The sequence below is a fragment of the Oncorhynchus mykiss genome, unplaced genomic scaffold, assembly GCF_013265735.2.
Source record: "Oncorhynchus mykiss isolate Arlee unplaced genomic scaffold, USDA_OmykA_1.1 un_scaffold_234, whole genome shotgun sequence".
Taxonomy (NCBI): domain Eukaryota; kingdom Metazoa; phylum Chordata; class Actinopteri; order Salmoniformes; family Salmonidae; genus Oncorhynchus; species Oncorhynchus mykiss.
This window is the reverse complement of record NW_023493700.1, coordinates 383,947-403,112: the sequence shown is the minus strand read 5'-3', so window position 1 is coordinate 403,112 and position 19,166 is coordinate 383,947. Positions and strand designations below refer to the sequence as shown.

The 19,166-nt window shown below is 38.6% G+C and overlaps 7 non-coding genes and 1 pseudogene across 7 annotated transcripts; all 8 read right to left on the bottom strand.

Annotated features, from left to right (window-relative positions):
* Positions 1 to 386: 386 nt before the first annotated feature.
* On the bottom strand, positions 387 to 459 carry trnaf-gaa. Its single transcript has one exon. It is a non-coding gene; the product is annotated as a tRNA-Phe (tRNA).
* Positions 460 to 541: 82 nt separating this feature from the next.
* trnai-aau lies at positions 542 to 615 on the bottom strand. The gene has a single exon. It is a non-coding gene; the product is annotated as a tRNA-Ile (tRNA).
* Positions 616 to 1,420: 805 nt separating this feature from the next.
* Positions 1,421 to 1,493, bottom strand: trnaf-gaa. The gene has a single exon. It is a non-coding gene; the product is annotated as a tRNA-Phe (tRNA).
* Positions 1,494 to 1,575: 82 nt separating this feature from the next.
* Positions 1,576 to 1,649, bottom strand: trnai-aau. Its single transcript has one exon. It is a non-coding gene; the product is annotated as a tRNA-Ile (tRNA).
* Positions 1,650 to 2,095: 446 nt separating this feature from the next.
* On the bottom strand, positions 2,096 to 2,168 carry trnaf-gaa. The gene has a single exon. It is a non-coding gene; the product is annotated as a tRNA-Phe (tRNA).
* An 82-nt stretch (positions 2,169 to 2,250) lies between these two features.
* Positions 2,251 to 2,324, bottom strand: trnai-aau. Its single transcript has one exon. It is a non-coding gene; the product is annotated as a tRNA-Ile (tRNA).
* Positions 2,325 to 3,359: 1,035 nt separating this feature from the next.
* On the bottom strand, positions 3,360 to 3,433 carry trnai-aau. Its single transcript has one exon. It is a non-coding gene; the product is annotated as a tRNA-Ile (tRNA).
* Positions 3,434 to 14,669: 11,236 nt separating this feature from the next.
* Positions 14,670 to 14,774, bottom strand: LOC118948254 (annotated as a pseudogene).
* Positions 14,775 to 19,166: the final 4,392 nt, after the last annotated feature.

The window sequence follows — 19,166 nt, the reverse complement described above, 5'->3', positions numbered from 1 at the left end:
CAAACAAGTCCACCAACAGCATAGCCTGACGAGACTGGACCCTCTAGGTTGCTTCTTGCGGAAATTCCAAACGTCTGGGGAATTAGCTCAAATGCTTTGCATGCGTGAGGTAGTGGGATCGATGCCTGCATTCTCCAAAAGCAAATTCTTTCATGGATCCAAGAAAACTCCAGTTCACACTTCATGCAGCCTTGTCTTACGACAACCTACTGTCATGTAAACAATGACAAGAAACTTTCCTGTAACACTGATGTCAAAATGTCAGATGAAAAAGCAAGAAATTACTTACTTTCAGAGGAGCAGAGTAGCACACACCATTGAGGCCCACAAACAAAGCTGTGGATAGTTTCCTTGAAGCCAGAGCATGAAGAAAGAACAAATACAAATGCCGAAACCCGGGATCGAACCAGGGACCTTTAGATCTTCAGTCTAACGCTCTCCCAACTGAGCTATTTCGGCAATTCACTAATTTTAATTCTGTGGCACCCTTGACAATTCACATGCATGTGACTCACAATTTTGACACTCAAAATGTACATCATAGCCAGTACGGGGATCGAACCCATGACCTTGGCGTTATTAGCACCACACTCTAACCAACTGAGCTAACCAGCCATTTGCCATTTTGCTCAATTGTGGCAATGCACCGAGCCTCTGCAAGTGCTGGCACGTAAACAAACAAGTCCACCAACAGCATAGCCTGACGAGACTGGACCCTCTAGGTTGCTTCTTGCGGAAATTCCAAACGTCTGGGGAATTAGCTCAAATGCTTTGCATGCGTGAGGTAGTGGGATCGATGCCTGCATTCTCCAAAAGCAAATTCTTTCATGGATCCAAGAAAACTCCAGTTCACACTTCATGCAGCCTTGTCTTACGACAACCTACTGTCATGTAAACAATGACAAGAAACTGTCATGTAACAATGACAAGAAACTCTCATGTAACACTGATGTCACAATGTCAGATGAAAAAGAAAGACATTACTTACTTTCAGAGGAGCAGCGTATCACACACTCTAACCAACTGAGCTAACCGGCCGCTGGCTACAGAGCACAATTGTTGAGATGCACCGAGCCTCTGTAAGTGCTGGAGCACAAACTGGGGATTTGATCAATTGGTATTGTGTTTGCTTAGCATGCTATAGTTAGTGGGATCGATTCCCGCAATCCCCAAAAACAATTTTTGTTGTGGATCCAAGAAAGCTCCAGTTCACACTTCATGCAGCCTTGTCTTACGACAACCTACTGTCATGTAACAATGACAAGCAACTTTCCTGTAACACTGATGTCAAAATGTCAGATGAAAAAGCAAGAAATCACTTACTTTCAGAGGAGCAGCGTAGCACACACCATTGAGGCCCACAAACAAAGCTGTGGATAGTTTCCTTGAAGCCAGAGCATGAAGATAGAACAAATACAAATGCCGAAACCAGGGATCGAACCAGGGACCTTTAGATTTTCAGTCTAACGCTCTCCCAACTGAGCGATTTCGGCATTTCACTAATTTTAATTCTGTGGCACCCTTGACAATTCACATGCATGTGACTCACAATTTTGACACTGAAAATGTACATCATAGCCAGTACGGGGATCGAACCCATGACCTTGGCGTTATTAGCACCACACTCTAACCAACTGAGCTAACCGGCCATTTGCTATTTTGCTCAATTGTTGAAATGCACCGAGCGTCTGCAAGTGCTGGCACGTAAACAAACAAGTCCACCAACAGCATAGCCTGACGAGACTGGACCCTCTAGGTTGCTTCTTGCGGAAATTCCAAACGTCTGGGGAATTAGCTCAAATGCTTTGCATGCGTGAGGTAGTGGGATCGATGCCTGCATTCTCCAAAAGCAAATTCTTTCATGGATCCAAGAAAACTCCAGTTCACACTTCATGCAGCCTTGTCTTACGACAACCTACTGTCATGTAAACAATGACAAGAAACTTTCCTGTAACACTGATGTCAAAATGTCAGATGAAAAAGCAAGAAATTACTTACTTTCAGAGGAGCAGAGTAGCACACACCATTGAGGCCCACAAACAAAGCTGTGGATAGTTTCCTTGAAGCCAGAGCATGAAGAAAGAACAAATACAAATGCCGAAACCCGGGATCGAACCAGGGACCTTTAGATCTTCAGTCTAACGCTCTCCCAACTGAGCTATTTCGGCAATTCACTAATTTTAATTCTGTGGCACCCTTGACAATTCACATGCATGTGACTCACAATTTTGACACTCAAAATGTACATCATAGCCAGTACGGGGATCGAACCCATGACCTTGGCGTTATTAGCACCACACTCTAACCAACTGAGCTAACCAGCCATTTGCCATTTTGCTCAATTGTGGCAATGCACCGAGCCTCTGCAAGTGCTGGCACGTAAACAAACAAGTCCACCAACAGCATAGCCTGACGAGACTGGACCCTCTAGGTTGCTTCTTGCGGAAATTCCAAACGTCTGGGGAATTAGCTCAAATGCTTTGCATGCGTGAGGTAGTGGGATCGATGCCTGCATTCTCCAAAAGCAAATTCTTTCATGGATCCAAGAAAACTCCAGTTCACACTTCATGCAGCCTTGTCTTACGACAACCTACTGTCATGTAAACAATGACAAGAAACTGTCATGTAACAATGACAAGAAACTCTCATGTAACACTGATGTCACAATGTCAGATGAAAAAGAAAGACATTACTTACTTTCAGAGGAGCAGCGTATCACACACTCTAACCAACTGAGCTAACCGGCCGCTGGCTACAGAGCACAATTGTTGAGATGCACCGAGCCTCTGTAAGTGCTGGAGCACAAACTAACAAGTCCACCAACAGCATAGCCTGACAAGACTGGACACTCTTTGTTGCTCCTTGTGGCAATTCCAAACAGCTGGGGAATTTGATCAATTGGTATTGTGTTTGCTTAGCATGCTATAGTTAGTGGGATCGATTCCCGCAATCCCCAAAAACAATTTTTGTTGTGGATCCAAGAAAGCTCCAGTTCACACTTCATGCAGCCTTGTCTTACGACAACCTACTGTCATGTAACAATGACAAGCAACTTTCCTGTAACACTGATGTCAAAATGTCAGATGAAAAAGCAAGAAATCACTTACTTTCAGAGGAGCAGCGTAGCACACACCATTGAGGCCCACAAACAAAGCTGTGGATAGTTTCCTTGAAGCCAGAGCATGAAGATAGAACAAATACAAATGCCGAAACCAGGGATCGAACCAGGGACCTTTAGATTTTCAGTCTAACGCTCTCCCAACTGAGCGATTTCGGAATTTCACTAATTTTAATTCTGTGGCACCCTTGACAATTCACATGCATGTGACTCACAATTTTGACACTCAAAATGTACATCATAGCCAGTACGGGGATCGAACCCATGACCTTGGCGTTATTAGCACCACACTCTAACCAACTGAGCTAACCGGCCATTTGCTATTTTGCTCAATTGTTGAAATGCACCGAGCCTCTGCAAGTGCTGGCACGTAAACAAACAAGTCCACCAACAGCATAGCCTGACAAGACTGGACCCTCTAGGTTGCTTCTTGCGGAAATTCCAAACGGCTCGGTGCATTTTACTCTACTTTTTGCCTTTCTATATAATAATTTTATCCATCCTATTATTCTGTTTCCAAACCCATATTTTTCCAGTACCCTAAACATAAAATCATGTTCCACCCTGTCAAAAGCCTTATTAAAATCTATACTTAAAACAATTCCCCCTCTCTTATCGCTATTCATTTTATTTATCACATCTCTAAGTGTAATAATAGTATCAGCTATGTCTCTTCCAGGCACACTATAATTTTGTGTAGGTGCTATAATATCATTTAAAACCATCTTCATTCTATTTGCCAATATCTTAGCTAAAATCTTATAATCTGAGTTTAATAAACTAATTGGCCTATAATTCTCCAATTTTAATTTGCTCCCCTTATTTTTATATAAAATCGATATCAGCCCTGTCACCATGGAGTCTGAAACAGTATTATTATCTTCCATATATTGATACACTTCCATTAAAATCGGTGCTAAAAAACTTTCATACATTTTATAAAACTCTGCAATTAGTCCATCTACTCCAGGACTTTTATTTATTTGTAAACCCTTAATTGCATCTTTCACTTCATCCACTGTTATCTTCCTATCACATCTTTGCTTATCCTCAACACCAATTTGCACATCCACACTACCTAAAATCTCCTTTACACTCCCCTCATCCACCTCCCCTTTCTTAAATAAATCCTTATAAAAATTCTGTACGGTTTCTAATATCTCAACATAATCATTTACCACTTCACCCTTTACATTTTCTATCTCACTAATATATGATTTTGTCTGTTTAGTTTTCTCTAAACCAAGAAAAAAATACGTACATTTCTCCCCTTCCAACACATACTTTGCCCTACTTCTAATAGATGCCCCCTTACACTTATCTATTTCACATTTGCTCAATTGTGCCTTTAAATCTAAAAACCTTTCAATATTATAAATAGGATCTATATCACATTTCCTCATTTCTTCATTCAATTTTTCTCTTAAAAAATGTTATTCTCTTGTCATCCTACTCCTCTTCTTCCTTGCATATCTAATACTAAAACCTTTAATTTTTTTCTTTACATTTTCCCACCACTGGCACTTATCATTCCTTTTTGCTTATCCTCCATTTCATGTTCTATCAAAGATTTAAGCTGTATTCCATATTCTTCATCACCTAGATACCCTGCATTCATGCACCATATTCCTCCCCCTTTCCTTTCCTTATCTAACCCCACCGAAAATGTTAACCCAGCATGATCACTAAAAGTTGTAAAAATATAATTAATATCCTTCATAAAATTCCTTAACCCTTCATTTACTAAAACCAGATCTATCCGTGTCTGTTTCAACTCCCCTAAAACCACCTGCCTTCTAGAAAAACCTCTCTTATTCGGGTTCTCGTCTCTCCATATATCAATCAGACTGTTTTCACACATAATCTTCCTTAAAACCCCTCTCGATACGTCACTTCTAAAAATAGCTCCCATTGACATATCTAATCTATTAATTTTAACATTAAAATCCCCAACTAAAATCTATCTCATTATTCGGCGCATAAATATTTATAATCCTAAAAACCCTATTCATATATTCAAAATCCAAAATTAAAATCCTCCCATTATTATCATTGTATATCTTCTTCACATTTTCTACTACATCCTTCCTTAATAAAATTGCAACCCCACTTGAATTCCCTCTGCCATTGTTTACATAAATAAAATCCCTCCATATTTTTTTTACTTCTAAAACACAAACATTATCCCAGTGTGTTTCTTGAATACATAAAATATCTGAATTCTTCATTTGGACTATTCTATTAAATTTTCCCATTGTTCTCAAACCATTTGCATTTATTGACATTATATTGACCATTCTAATAAATAATAAAATAATAAAAAATAATTTCATTATCCTCTACCTGTTATCCAGTTTCTTTCTTCTTCCACCCTTTCTCTCCCCCTCTTCCCACCGCTTTCCTCTTCCTGTATCCTTCCCTCGTTCTTTCCATCATTTGCCCATCATCCGTGTCCGATATCTCCTCCAAGTCCATGTAATCCAGCCAACTCCCACTCTTGGCATCCACCTCCGTTGTGCTCCCCGTATTCATCTCCACTGCTGGTATAGTCGTTGTGCTCCCCGTGCTCATCGCCGTCTCTGGTATTGTCATCAACTCCATAACCCCCTCCATTTCTTCACCCCCCAAACTACTTGTTAGTGCTATGCTTTCCCCCAAAACCTGTGAGTCCCCTGTGCTTCCCCCCAGTCCACTCCCCCCCTCCTCCTGAAAACTCCCTCTTCTTATTTCTGAGTCCATACTGCTCCCAATTTCATTTATCTTCTGGTCCTTCTTCCTTCTTCCTTCCTCCGTCTCTCCACCTTCCACCATGTCCTCTCCTCCATCTTCTTCTCCTTCTTGCGACAATACCACTGCTTCCTCGAATATTGTTTGACTCCCCTCTTCAGCCCCAACCTCTCCACAATTGCACTCCGCCAATCTCTTTCTGCATCCACCACAAAAAATTCCTTTCCTTCTCTCCATCACATTCTCTCGCATAGTGTCCTTGATTGCCACACTTAAAACACTTAAATTCCGGGCAGTCTTTTACTATGTGCCCGGGTTGGATACACATACGGCACACTCTGACCTGTTTGTCATGAATGACCCTGAAATATTCTGCTCCCTCCAACGTCTCAATTCTTGTAGAATAAGGTAATGTCACTTTTTCTGTGAACTTGACCTTGCAGAAACGTGTCCCGTCAACCACCTCCGTTCCTGGCCAAACTCTCCTCCTTATCTCCGAGACAGCCGTCACTCCCCAGCTACTCAGCTTGCTCAGTATCACACCATCTTCTACGTATACTGGGAGATTCATAAAAGACACCACCAATTCCTTCACATTAATATCTCTCGCCAGAATCCTTGTGTCCTTTATTCGCAATCCATCCATTACCCGTTCTTTTCCTCTTTCATTTCTCATCGTAATTTCGTACTTCTTTTCTCCTTTCATTCGGCATCCCACCACCTCTCCACACACCTCCTTAATTGCTCTTAGTAGTTCCATTGTCATCACTTTATCTTCTCCTTCCAACTTAATTGCCACCGTGTATTCTTTTCCATATTTCATTCCTTCGTTATCTTAATTTTTCTTCCGTTGCGCCTTTTCGTTGTCTTTGTCCATTCCGTTTGTCTTTTCCATGTTGTCCGTCATAGTAAAAAAATAAATTTAAAAAAAAACCTCTCCCCCAAGCAGAAAAAACTGCAAGGGGGAAGACTAACCAAACTTTAAACTATTCAACTAAAGAAAATAATAAATTATATTGCAAAAACCAATTAATTTAACAAAAATAGCTCTCGAGCAAAACACTCTCCAGCAAACACTCACTCACAGCTCAGACACTCTCCAGCAAACACTCACTCACAGCTCAGACACTCTCCAGCAAACACTCACTCACAGCTCAGACACTCTCCAGCAAACACTCACTCACAGCTCAGACACTCTCCAGCAAACACTCACTCACAGCTCAGACACTCTCCAGCAAACACTCACTCACAGCTCAGACACTCTCCAGCAAACACTCTCCAGCAAACACTCTCCAGCAAACACTCTCCAGCAAACACTCTCCAGCAAACACTCTCCAGCAAACACTCACTCACAGCTCAAACACTCTCCAGCAAACACTCTCCAGCAAACACTCTCCAGCAAACACTCTCCAGCAAACACTCTCCAGCAAACACTCTCCAGCAAACACTCACTCACAGCTCAGACACTCTCCAGCAAACACTCACTCACAGCTCAGACACTCTCCAGCAAACACTCACTCACAGCTCAGACACTCTCCAGCAAACACTCACTCACAGCTCAGACACTCTCCAGCAAACACTCTCCAGCAAACACTCTCCAGCAAACACTCTCCAGCAAACACTCACTCACAGCTCAGACACTCGCACCTGTCGTCACTTCTCCAATCAGGAAATGCGTACTCAGGCCGGTGTGGCCGTAAGCGAGAAACTAACTCTTGGTACACTATGTAAAGTCAAAGTGAGCCTGATTAACAGCTGTTGCATTTTCACCATTTAGATAAGCATCTTTGTGTCACTCAAAAAGTGGAAGAAATTGCATATACTGTAGCCATAATTTGTAGCACAGATTGTTGGATGAAATACAAACTAACCTTGCTTACTTATTTCAAAGCGAGGGCACATATTTCAGCCTTGTGGGAAAAAACGGACAAAGAGTTGAAATTCCACAAGGCAGTGACAAAAAGCTTACAGCACCTGGTATTCCCAGGCGGTCTCCCATCCAAGTACTAACCAGGCCTGACCCTGATTAGCTTCTGAGATCGGACGAGATCAGGCGTAATTAAAAAAAAAAAAAAATATTATGAAAAATCGCACAATATTTGCAACATTCAGTCAGTAATAATTGAGGATGAACAATTCACCCTTTTTACAACATCAGAAGAGTAATAGAAGAAAACCAATTTAAAACACAGTCATTCACTAATTCCAATTAATAATTAAATGCAAGTTTCCCATTTGACATTATTTCAATAAAAGTACTCCCCCTCCTAAAAAGACCTTCCACACTCACACATTTCCCTTCATAATGACCCATATTCCTTCTTTGTCTTACAGCATATCTAGCATGACTTAAAACATAATTAACCAAATTAAAATTCAAAACTTTACTTTTCCCGTTAATACCAAAAAGAAAGAATCTCTTCCATTCCACCCCATTAAAAATCTCCTCCCCCCAATGTTTTACTAAAAGCCCTTTTAAAAACTCATGAAAATCTTTTAACCTGCTACATTCAACAAAAAAGTGCATAAAATGTTCCACCCCCGTACCACAAATATCACATTCTCTTTTAATATCCCTATTTATTTGATGCAAAACCACATTTGTAAAAATCCTATTATGTTTCAATTTAAAATCATTGTCTTCACACTCTATAGAATTATATTTTACATTTACATTCTTCCATATTGATTTCACATCCATATTTGCAAACACCCTAGACCACACTTTTTCCGACGCAGGAACTTTTATCTCTTTTAAAATACATTTACTATAAACCATTTTAACTTTTAAACCTGATAAATCATGTTTCTCCCCATTACTTTCACAATATAAAACCGGTAAACCCCTAGATCTTTTAGCCACCTCTTTATTTATTAAAATCACCCACTCCCCAGGAATACATCCTAATATTTTCTTGTACATATTCTCCACAGTAGTTTTACTAATCTCTTCATCTATTTCAACCACATTATCATATATTGCCTGCAACGGATGGAACCCAGGAATTACCTCATATACAGTACAATGTCACCTATCTGCCTCATCCCAGCCCTCATAAAATATTTACAAAACAACGTCATATTATTACACTTTATCTTTGGATTTAAAAATATTGGCTGATTTAAAATATTTTCTAAGATGGTACATTCATAAGAAATATTTGGTAAAAATTGACCCCAAGCCCCAAACACTTCTTTATAAAACAACGGTATATTTTCTAACATTTCCTGTTTCACACACATCAATAAACCATTATCCCCAATCCTCCCAACCTTATTCAAATACTCTTTAAAAAACCTTTTCCACCCATAATCCAATTCACCATATAAATATTTCCTTACCATTTTCACTCTTATTGCTATTTTCCTTACCCTTAAATCCACCAACTTCAAACCCCCCTCCTCATAACCTGCAATCAAAGTTTTAAAAGCTATTTTCACCCCCTTCCCGTCCCATAAAAAATCAACTATCTTATTCATTTCAGATAAAACCCATTCTGGCATATCCAAAACATTCATTACATAAATAAAAATTGACATCAACAAGGAATTTATCACAATGACTTTCCCTTTTAACTTCAAAGACCTCCCCCTCCACATATTTACTACCTTCCTAACTTTATTTATCCCATCACTCCATGTCAAATCCCTAGCTTCTATTTCGTTCACCCCTAAAAACACTCCTAACACCTTAAAATAATCTTTTACCACCTTAAAAGTAAAATTCCCCTCATTAATCTTCCCAATATACATTACAACTGACTTCTCCATGTTAACCTTTGCACCTGATGCTTGTCCATATACTTTAAAACACTCCATCACCCTTTTTACACTTCCCTCATCTCTAACTGTTATAGTGGTATCATCTGCGTATTGATGAATCAAACTAAAACCTTCTTGTGGAGTCTGTACACAATTTATAAGATGATCTTTTTTTTTAAATGCTGCTAAAGGTTCCACCGATAAAACAAATAATAAAGCTGATAAAGGGCATCCCTGTCTCACAGATCTCTCAAGAATAAAATAATCAGTTAAAACCCCATTACACTTCACCCTACTTTTTGCCTTCTTATATAATAATTTTATCCATCCTATTATTCTATTACCAAAACCATATTTCCATTATCCATTACCCTAAACATAAAATCATGCTCTACCCTATCAAAGGCTTTATTTAAATCTATGCTTAAAACTATTCCCCCCATCTTATCATGATTCATTTTATTTATCACATCTCTAATCGTATTAATTGTATCAGCAATATCTCTACCAGGCACACTATAATTCTGTGTAGGTGCTATAATATCATTTAAAACTTGCTTCATTCTATTTGCCAGGATCTTAGCTAAAATCTTATAATCCGAATTTAATAAACTAATTGGCCTGTAATTCTCCAGTTTCAATTTGCTCCCCTTATTTTTATATAAAATCGTTATCAGCCCTGTCACCATAGATTCTGAAACACTATTATTATCCTCCATATATTGATAAACTTCCAATAAAATAGGTGCTAAAAAACTTTCATATACTTTATAAAATTCTGCAATTATTCCATCCACACCAGGACTCTTATTTACTTGTAACCCCCTAATCGCATCTTTAACTTCATTCACTGTTATCTTCCCATCACACATCACTTCCCATCATTTGTTTATCCTCTACATTAATTTGCACATCCACACTATCCAATATCTCCTTTACACACCCCTCATCCACTTCCCCTTTCTTAAATAAATCCTTATAAAAATTCTGCACTGTTTCTAATATCTCTACATAATCATTAACAACTTCACCCTTTACATTTTCAATCTCTCTAATATATGTTCTCCTCTGTTTATTCTTCTCTAAACAAAGAAAAAATGAAGTACATTTCTCCCCCTCCAAAACATACTTTGCCCTACTTCTTATAATTGCACCCTTACACTTATCTATTTCATATTTACTCAATTTTGCTTTTAAATCTAAAAACGTTTCTACATTATAATTAGGTTCACTGTCACACTTCCCCATTTCTTCATCCAATCTAGCCCTCAACTCATTTTCTTCTCTTTTCATCCTTCCTCGCTTTTTCCTTGCATATCTTATACTAAAAACTTTGATTTTTTCCTTAACCTTGTCCCACCATAAACACTTATCATTCTCTTTCCGCTTATCTGCCATTTCACATGCTATCAAAGATTTAATTGTTTTCTATATGGGGCGGCAGGGTAGCCTAGTGGTTAGAGCGTTGTAACCGGAAGGTTGCAAGTTCAAATCCCCGAGCTGACAAATCTATTGTTAACAGGCACTGTTAATTGAAAATAATCATTGAAAATTGAAAATAAGAATTTGTTCTTAACTGACTTGCCTAGTTAAATAAAGGTAAAATAAATAACAAATATTCCTCATCTTCTAAATACCCATATTCCACCCACTGAAAATGTTAAACCTGCATGATCACTAAAAGTTGTAAAAACATACTTAATAGCTTTCATAAAATTCCTTAAACCTTCTTTTACTAAAACCAAATCTATCCTTGTTTGTTTCAAAACCCCTAAAACCACCTGCCTTCTAGAAAATTATCTTTTGTCTGGATTTTCCTCTCTCCACATATCAATCATTTCTTTTTCTAACATCATCTTCTTTAAAACCCCCCTAGATACATCACTTCTAAAAATAGCTCCTCTTGTCATATCCAGTCTATCCATTTTAACATTAAAATCCCCAACTACAATACAGTTCCCCTCACACCATTTCCCTAATTCTAAAAATAAATCTTTGCGTTCTATTTCACTATTAGGCGCGTAAACATTTATAATTCTAAAAACCATATTCATATATTCAAAATCTAAAATTAAAATCCTCCCATTATTATCATTATATATATGTTTCACATTCTCTACCACATCCTTCCTCAATAAAATAGCAACACCACTTGAATTCCCCCTACCATTGTTAACAAAAATAAAATCTCTCCATATTTTTTTTACTTCTAAAATACATACGTTGTCCCAATGTGTTTCTTGAAGACATAAAATATCGGAATTCTCCATTTTTACAATTCTTTGAAATTTTTCCATTGTTCTTAAACCGTTTGCATTGATTGACATAAAATTAACCATTCCAATAAATAGTAAAAATAATAAATATTTTCTCATTTACCTCTATCTGTTGTCATGTTTTCTTCCCTTTCTGTCCTTTTTCACCTCCGCCGCCGCTTTCCTCTTCCTGTAGCCCTCCCATTTTCTGTCAATCTGTTCCATGTCATCTGAATCTGAAATGGATTCTAAATCCATCTCTTCCACGTAACTTAAACTCTTCTTTCTAGTGCCTGTTGTGCTTTCTGTATCCATTTGCGTTTCCTGTATTATTGTCAGCATCTCACTCCCCTCCACTTCACCTTCTTCCGAGGCACCCACATAGCCCGAGGTCCCCCCCAAAATCTGTGAGTCCCCAGTTCCTTCACCCAGCCCACTCCCCCCCTCCTCCTGAAAGCTCCCTCTTCTTATTGCTGAGTCCATACTGCTCCCTATTTCATTCGTCTTCTGTTCGATCTTCTCCCTTCTTGCGTTCTCCGTCTCTCCACCCTCCACCACGTCCTCTCCTCCATCATCTTCTTCTGGTCTCGGTGATACATCAGTCTCCACAAAGAGATCCTGGCTCCTCTCCTCATTCACAACCTCTCCACAGTTGCACTCGTCAGTTCTCATGCGACATCCTTCGCAAAATGCCCTTTCCTTTCCACCTACACATTCTCTTGCATAATGCCCTTGCTTCCCACACTTATAACATTTGAATTCAGGGCAGTCCTTCAAAATGTGACCAGGCTGAATACAGAGCCTACAAACTCTGACCTGCTTGTCATGAATAACTCTAAAGTACTCTCCTCCTTCAAGTGTGTCAAACCTTGTAGAGTACGGCAATGATTTCACAGTGTCCGTAAATTTCACTTTGCAGTATCTTGTTCCATCTGCTATCTCCGTCCCTGGCCAAACTCTCCTCCTGATTTCAGAGACTGCTGATACACCCCAGCTACCTAGCTTGGCCAATATAGCGTTGTCTTCCATATACACAGGCAAATTCATAAAAGAGACTATAAGTTCATTGGAAACCATGTCTCTTGCCATAATTCTTGTTTCTTTAATCATAAATCCGTCCATTAAGCGCTCTTTTCCTTTTCCATTTCTCATCGTGACCTCATACTTTCTTTCTCCTTTTACTCTACATCCCACCACCTCTCCACACACCTCTTTAATCGCGCGTAGTAATTCCATCGTCGTGACCCTATCTTCTCCCATCAACTCCACTGCCACCGTAAATTCTTTGCCATATTTCATCTCTCCTTCATCTCCATTTTTCTTCCGTTGAGCATTTTCTTTGTCTTTGTCCGTTCCATTAGCTATTGCCATGTTGTCCGTCATTGTAAAAAACCTTAACCCAAAAAACTCTCCCCCAAGCAGCAAAACTGCAAAGGGGGAAAAAAACGAACCAAACTTAAACTTGTTCAAATGCCAAAAATCTAAATTATACTTCAAAAACCGTTGAAAATAACCAAAAAAGCTCTCAAGCAAACAAACACTCACTTACGACTTAATTACCGACACCTGTCTCACTTTCCAAACAGGAAGTGCTCAATTAGGCTGGTATGGCCGTAAGCGAAAGGCAATGTCTTGGTACACTATATAAAGTCAACGTGTCGCTTACTCTTAGGGGGACAGAGAAATGTCCACCTTGTGACACACACTGAAAAGCTCAAACCTTGCTTGCATTTCCAGACCATATATTTCACTATTGTGGGGGGGAAAAAGAGGGCATATCCTAGGTTCATACTTATGACAACTTCATGGACCTGGGCCCTATAAAATACAGCGCGCCCACACGGAATCACGAAATACAGACATTACACCGAAATTCAACAACATTACAAAATGCTTTGAGCTAAGGAGGAAATCAAATCATTCCCTTCAACTTGTTAGAAAATCCATTCATTTGCCCAAGTGAATCATAAGACATGAACAAAATGCATCAGTGATTCGTATTTCCACGCAACTTTCAGAAACTGCACAGGACTGCCCAGTTTCCGTGCGCATGCGTGCGGAGCGCGCGCATGTCTACACTTTGTGTAGCCGTTAGCGATGAGGCTAATGATAACCTTCTTGTGGTAGGTAGAGAAGGAAAGGCTTCCCACAAAAACCTTCTCAATCAAATGTTAACTGCAAAGTAGCCTATGCCAGCCTGGCAGAATTATATCATGAGTATTTGCATCAATCCAGTGGCTATTTGTTTTGCAAACTCCGCAATCACATGAGCGCTACAGCAACACCGCTTAACCAAACAAAGGTCTCTTCCTGGCGCACACTTGCCTAAAAAAGGGTAACTACACCCCAAAATCGATATGTCTTCCGTTTTTCCCAGACCTCAAAAGTGGTTTCCTGCTAGGGTTTTAAATGTTGTCGTGGACATAGAACATCTAATCGTGTTATATTTCTATTAAAAATGTGTACTTTTGAGAGCGAAAACCTGCAGAAGCAGGGACAAACGGGGGAATATAATTTTTTTTTTTTTTTTTTTTGGGGGGGGGGGGGCAATCATTCAAAACATTGAAGGGGATTTTACAGGGCCCTAATGGACTACAGACATTGACAGTCTCCTAGCCTAAAAACAAATGCTGAATGCACTGCCTAGATTTTGAGGTAAAGGCATTGTCCATTATTTGATTTGATCAGGGCAGGGAAGCACTAACAAACTGCATTTAGTCCAATAAAAAGACACAACACTATTAGGGTGATAAATAAAAGGGAGTTGCTCCACGCATGACACAAGAGAACCCTCTGCTGGAGCAAAACGCTTACAGCACCTGGTATTCCCAGGCGGTCTCCCATCCAAGTACTAACCAGGCCCAACCCTGCTTAGCTTGCGAGATCGTATTCAGGCTGGTATGGCCGTAAGCGAAAGGCAATCTCTTGGTACACTATATAAAGTCAACGTGTCGCTTACTCTTAGGGGGACAGAGAAATGTCCACCTTGTGACACACACTGAAAAGCTCAAACCTTGCTTGCATTTCCAGACCATATATTTCACTATTGTGGGGGGGAAAAAGAGGGCATATCCTAGGTTCATACTTATGACAACTTCATGGACCTGGGCCCTATAAAATACAGCGCGCCCACACGGAATCACGAAATACAGACATTACACCGAAATTCAACAACATTACAAAATGCTTTGAGCTAAGGAGGAAATCAAATCATTCCCTTCAACTTGTTAGAAAATCCATTCATTTGCCCAAGTGAATCATAAGACATGAACAAAATGCATCAGTGATTCGTATTTCCACGCAACTTTCAGAAACTGCACAGGACTGCCCAGTTTCCGTGCGCATGCGTGCGGAGCGCGCGCATGTCTACACTTTGTGTAGCCGTTAGCGATGAGGCTAATGATAACCTTCTTGTGGTAGGTAGAGAAGGAAAGGCTTCCCACAAAAACCTTCTCAATCAAATGTTAACTGCAAAGTAGCCTATGCCAGCCTGGCAGAATTATATCATGAGTATTTGCATCAATCCAGTGGCTATTTGTTTTGCAAACTCCGCAATCACATGAGCGCTACAGCAACACCGCTTAACCAAACAAAGGTCTCTTCCTGGCGCACACTTGCCTAAAAAAGGGTAACTACACCCCAAAATCGATATGTCTTCCGTTTTTCCCAGACCTCAAAAGTGGTTTCCTGCTAGGGTTTTAAATGTTGTCGTGGACATAGAACATCTAATCGTGTTATATTTCTATTAAAAATGTGTACTTTTGAGAGCGAAAACCTGCAGAAGCAGGGACAAACGGGAGAATATAATTTTTTTTGGGGGGGGGGGGCAATCATTCAAAACATTGAAGGGGATTTTACAGGGCCCTAATGGACTACATACATTGACAGTCTCCTAGCCTAAAAACAAATGCTGAATGCACTGCCTAGATTTTGAGGTAAAGGCATTGTCCATTATTTGATTTGATCAGGGCAGGGAAGCACTAACAAACTGCATTTAGTCCAATAAAAAGACACAACACTATTAGGGTGATAAATAAAAGGGAGTTGCTCCACGCATGACACAAGAGAACCCTCTGCTGGAGCAAAAAGCTTACAGCACCTGGTATTCCCAGGCGGTCTCCCATCCAAGTACTAACCAGGCCCGACCCTGCTTAGCTTCCGAGATAGGACGAGATCAGGCGTACTTTTTTATTTTTTATCTTTTATTATGAAAAAACACACAACATTTACAACATTCAGTCAATATTTACAACAATTCACCCTTTTACAAAATCAGAAAAATAATTGAATAAAATCAATTTAAAACACCATCATTCACTCATATCAATTAATAATTAAATACAAGTTTCCCATTTGACATTATTTCAATAAAAGTACTCCCCCACACAAACAGTTTTTCAAAATTTCCTCCACCATATTTATATATTATTTCTGTATCATTTTCCAAAATCCTCCTAAAAAGACCTTCCACACTCACACATTTCCCTTCATAATGACCCATGTTCCTTCTTTGTCTTACAGCATATCTAGCATGACTTAAAACATAATTAACCAAATTAAAATTCAAAACTTTACTTTTCCCGTTAATACCAAAAAGAAAGAATCTCTTCCATTCCACCCCATTAAAAATCTCCTCCCCCCAATGTTTTACTAAAAGCCCTTTTAAAAACTCATGAAAATCTTTTAACCTGCTACATTCAACAAAATAGTGCATAAAATGTTCCACCCCTGTACCACAAATATCACATTCTCTTTTAATATCCCTATTTATTTGATGCAAAACCACATTTGTAAAAATCCTATTATGTTTCAATTTAAAATCATTGTCTTCACACTCTATAGAATTATATTTACATTTACATTCTTCCATATTGATTTCACATCCATATTTGCAAACACCCTAGACCACACTTTTTCCGACGCAGGAACTTTTATCTCTTTTAAAATACATTTACTATAAACCATTTTAACTTTTAAACCTGATAAATCATGTTTCTCCCCATTACCTTCATAATATAAAACCGGTAAACCCCTAGATCTTTTAGCCACCTCTTTATTTATTAAAATCACCCACTCCCCAGGAATACATCCTAATATTTTCTTGTACATATTCTCCACAGTAATTTTACTAATCTCTTCATCTATTGCAACCACATTATCATATATTGCCTGCAACGGAAGGAACCCAGGAATTACCTCATATACAGTACAATGTCACCTATCTGCCTCATCCCAGCCCTCATAAAATATTTACAAAACAACGTCATATTATTACACTTTATCTTTGGATTTAAAAATATCGGTTGATTTAAAATATCTTCTAAAATGGTACATTCATAATAAATATTTGGTAAAAATTGACCCCAAGCCTCAAACACTTCTCTATAAAACAACGGTATATTTCCTAACATTTCTTTCTTCATACTCATCAATAAACCATTGTCCCCCACCCTCCCTACCTCTTGCAAATAATCTTTAAAAAACCTTTTCCACCCATAATCCAATTCACCAAATAAATATTTCCGTACCATTTTAACTCTAATTGCTGTTTTCCTTACACTTAAATCTACCAACTTCAAACCCCCCTCCTCATAACCTGCAATCAAAGTTTTAAAAGCAATTTTCACCCCCTTCCCGTCCCATAAAAAATCAACTAAAATCTTATTCATTTCAGATAAAACCCATTCTGGCATATCCAAAACATTCATTACATAAATAAAAATTGACATCAACAAGGAATTTATCACAATGACTTTCCCTTTTAACTTCAAAGACCTCCCCCTCCATATATTTACTACCTTCCTAACTTTATTTATCACACCACTCCATGTCAAATCCCTAGCTTCTATTTCGTTCACCCCTAAAAACACTCCTAACACCTTAAAATAATCTTTTACCACCTTAAAAGTAAAATTCCCCTCATTAATCTTCCCAATATACATTACAACTGACTTCTCCATGTTAACCTTTGCACCTGATGCTTGTCCATATACTTTAAAACACTCCATCACCCTTTTTACACTTCCCTCATCTCTAACTGTTATAGTGGTATCATCTGCGTATTGATGAATCAAACTAAAACCTTCTTGTGGAGTCTGTACACAATTTATAAGATGGTGGAAGTAATTCTTCCACCATCCACCCTTGAAATCAACCCACTCCCCTCCACAAAAGCTTCATCAAAACATTCCCTTCCATAACAATGAAACATATCTATATGCTTCTTAAACAATACTACACAAATATCCCACACCCTTACCCTCTTCCCCTCAAAAAAAGCATAATTCCTCCTACAAGAAATAGCATACCTCACAAAACTCAAAGCAACATTTAACAAAACAACATTAACACCCTCACATTTACCAGCCACGCCAAATAACACCAATTCATTCCACACATATTTTTTCAAAATATCACCCTTCCAGTTTCTATGTATCATTCCCTTTACCTTACAAAATAAATATTTTAACTCCTGACATTCCACAAACAAATGTATTAAATTTTCCGGTAACTCACCACATAGATCACATTCTCTTTTTATTTCCCTATTGATTTGATGTAACACCACCTTTGTATATATACGATTATGCCTTATTTTAAAATAGTTACTTTCACATTCCATTCTATTATATTTTACATTTAAAGTTTTCCATGTCTTTTTTACGTCCAAAGTTGGAAAAATTCCTTTCCAAACTTTCTCCGCAGCTGGCCTTTTAACATTTTTCTCTACCATTATTTTATAGAATTGTTTCACCGGGATACTAGATAACTGAGCCTTCTCCTTACTGTTAACAATAAATAAATTAGGAAAGACAAATAAATCTTCTCTAACAACTCCACTATTTATTAAATCCACCCATGTGTTTGGTATACTTTCTTTTATCTTCTCGTACATATTCTTCACTGTTCCCCAACCCACCTCTACATCCCATTCATGGATGGTGTCAAAAACAGCTTCTTCAGGAAAAAAACCTGGAATTACCTCATATGTGTAATCTTTTATCTGTCTAACACCTGCACTCATGAATACTTCACTATATAACACCTTTTCTTCGTACTTAATTTTCTCATTCAAAAAACAGGATGATTCATAATTAGGTCAATATGCCCACACTCATAATACACATTAGGCAACAACTCTGCCCATGCATTTAGCACTTCTTTATAAAAATCTGGTACCTTTTCACACATTTTCCTTTTAACCTGTCAAGGACACTGGTTCCCACTTGGGAACTTTTTACAGAAATTGCCTAATATGTCACTATTAAACATATTTAACTTCAATTAAATCAGAAGTGCAGCAC